Here is a 2,925-nt window from a genome sequence, read left to right as displayed (position 1 = left end):
ATGAACTTTCGGATCGCCATCTTTTTTCTTCTGTTTCGCTCGATCCCCGGAGGCAAGGATCGCAGACAGAATAAGTGCAGAGAGCCGATCGGACCCGACGTGGCCGCCCTCGCTAATTCTTCCTCCTTTATTGCAGTAGTGTTCGTCGACAGAGGCGAATGTTTGACTCCGGACGGACTGAGTGGTCGGTGCTCCTCCCTCTCCGAGTGTCCCCAGTCGAGCGGTTGGAGAAATTTGGAATTTCTCAGACGATCCATATGCGGATTCGAGGGAATTTTACCACGGCTGTGTTGTTCCCTCCGAATGGAGTTTGAGGGTGAGTGACGTTAATCGGTGCCAACGCGATAGCCCAAAAATGCGCGAAGATTGTGGGGAGGTCCATGTAAATTGCGTAACGAAGATACAAGTGAGTGGGTACGCAAATAATCGCTACGATACCTTTACACGAGCAAGTGCTTCGTAGCGATCTTCTTTGAACAGTACACGGACAGTACGTACCCAAGTAATTTATATAAGAAATTGTATAAGGACACGAAGGCATATAAATAAATACATGGCGTAATTAACGTGTGTATTATTCCTTAGTACAGTTGAGGTGTCGATCGAGGACACGCGTTACGTAATTCTGAGATTGGTACAGTATGTACTGTACAGTACAATGGCGTTATGGAGTATAATGCTCGATGGAAGTAGTCGAAAAGTATAAAATAGCGTAACTTACGGACGATCGTTAACCGTCTTAATAGGTGTGGCTTAGAAAGGTCAAGGATCAAAATAAATAAAAATATATGACCAACGACGAGATGAATAGATAATCCTGTATATATCATTCGGTCTTTATCCGAATACCGTTGGAGGATGAAAATAAAACCATCTGGAAATATTTAAATTCAGAATTTCCTGGTGTGTATTCCAATTTCTGTCACCACCCCTTCATAACCTAATGTGACGTGACATTTTATTACGCTTCCATTTATAATGCCCGATCTTTTTTCAACTATTCGATTTTCTTCGTTTCTGAGATGTTAAATTTGAGGTAAATTTGTCAAGAAATCAATTTCTGAATATGTGTTTCCCGAATGACGTTGTAATTCTTCTTTTCTCTTCAGTTTGCGGTCTCAAGACGAAATCCGGAAGTGATACATTCGGCGTTCGGAATTTGCAGTTGGGTGCGTGGCCGTGGCTGGTGAGTTTTTCGTTACGTTAATTTATTTTTATCTATTTCACTTTCTTACAAAAAACATTTTATTTGCTGTATCCACGAGTTTATACGTCATCTGGGGACACTAAACGCGCCTTTTTCCATCAGAACAACCGAGTTGGTGGAGACTCCTGCTCGGGATGGACTTCGATCTTCTTCTTCCCTTTGGGTCCTCATACAAGAAAAATGTTTTTAATGTTTTTAATGGGTACTGAAATAGCTTTTTTTTCTGCCATCGAGAGTTAGGCCCGGCTTGCAACGGGAAGGAGATCTACATCTCCCCTACAACTCCCTCCCTTGATACGCGCAAATTTCTGGGTGCAACAGGCCAAAGTTTTTACCTAATTCTTTCTCCTCTTTCTCAGGCGGCCGTTTATCACACCATATGTAGCCGAACCCGCGGATTCTACTGCGAAGGTGCTCTAGTGTCTGATCGACACGTCATCACCGCTGCTCATTGCGTAACGGAAAGGCTAGGAAAAATGTGAGCATTGGACATTTTATATATAATGATTTTATGTAATTTTTAACTGACTGACGTCACGACAACTTCCTTACAGTGTAAACGCATCCAGTCTGACCGTTCGGTTGGGTGAACACAGGTTGAACGACGACACGGATGGAGCCAACACGGTCGAATTTCGAGTAAGAGAGGTCAGGAGTCACCCCGATTTCATGTGAAGAACGTTCAAGAACAACATCGCCATTCTGGTTCTAGAAGGAACGGTCACATTCGACGAATTCGTTAGACCCATTTGTCTTCCCTACTATCAGCTGAGGAACGAAGTTCTAGCGGGAAGAAGCGCCTTCGTGGCAGAATGGGTAACTACAGCTTTCGGTAGGTAGATCTTAAAAATTTGCCGTATTTGATTCGCTAGTTTACCTCTAAATTTAATATTCTAAGGTTTTTAGACATAGACTCGAATCCCGAATTGAAGGAGTTACGGAATACAATTTGGAATAACGAAGAGTGTCGTCGCGTGTTTCACCGAGACTTGCCAATAACTGTAGAGTATATCTGCGCGGGTGTCCGTGATTGCAGCAAGGAATCTTGTCCGGTAAGAGGAATTACGATCTTCTGTTTTACGAAAATGCCATAAAATTTGAGGAAAAAAATATCTAGATAAATACAGGAGGACCTCTGGTTGTTCCCGTCCGGAGATCGTTTTCGGCGTCTTCCCGATTCTACTTGGTGGGAGTGGCTTCGTTTGGCAAGAGAATCGGTACATCGGAATATCTCTTGGTATTTACCCGAGTCACCGAATATTTGGACTGGATTTCAGACAACCTGCCTTAATTATTTCACCTCTTACAGTTTCGTACCAGAGTGAAACCCATTATTTCTCCTCGAAGCCTTGCACAGATACTCGAAAGTCCTGGTGTAAAGGGGTTCGGGGACACCCTACGTCTATAAAAAGATAAGAATAGTTAATATATAAAATATTTATAAATAAACAGGTAGTTTATAGCGCAACCATTGTGTATTTATCAGTGGCGTGCCGTGACATTTGATGATAGCCCGTTTGACGTCACCCGGCAGAATTTTCTGCCGGGTCGTTTTCAAGTTGGTACACTCAGCCGGCAGAATTTTCTGCCGGGCTGACAACGAAGGCAATAACAACCATTTTTATTTGAACTATGCATCTTAGAAGTATGCAGTTTTCGCGATTATATTCTTCTGATCTTATTTTACATAGTAATATTTTTTTTGGATTTTATTTTTA

The 2,925-nt window shown here is 42.4% G+C and overlaps 1 pseudogene; it reads left to right on the top strand.

Moving 5' to 3' along the window:
* On the top strand, positions 1-2,557 carry LOC136977845 (proclotting enzyme-like; annotated as a pseudogene).
* The last annotated feature ends 368 nt before the right edge of the window (positions 2,558-2,925 follow it).

This window comes from Centruroides vittatus, unplaced genomic scaffold (genome assembly GCF_030686945.1).
Source record: "Centruroides vittatus isolate TY-2023 unplaced genomic scaffold, ASM3068694v2 contig_480, whole genome shotgun sequence".
Classification (NCBI taxonomy): domain Eukaryota; kingdom Metazoa; phylum Arthropoda; class Arachnida; order Scorpiones; family Buthidae; genus Centruroides; species Centruroides vittatus.
Note: the sequence above shows the minus strand (reverse complement) of the source record. Positions and strands in the feature narration are given on the sequence as shown.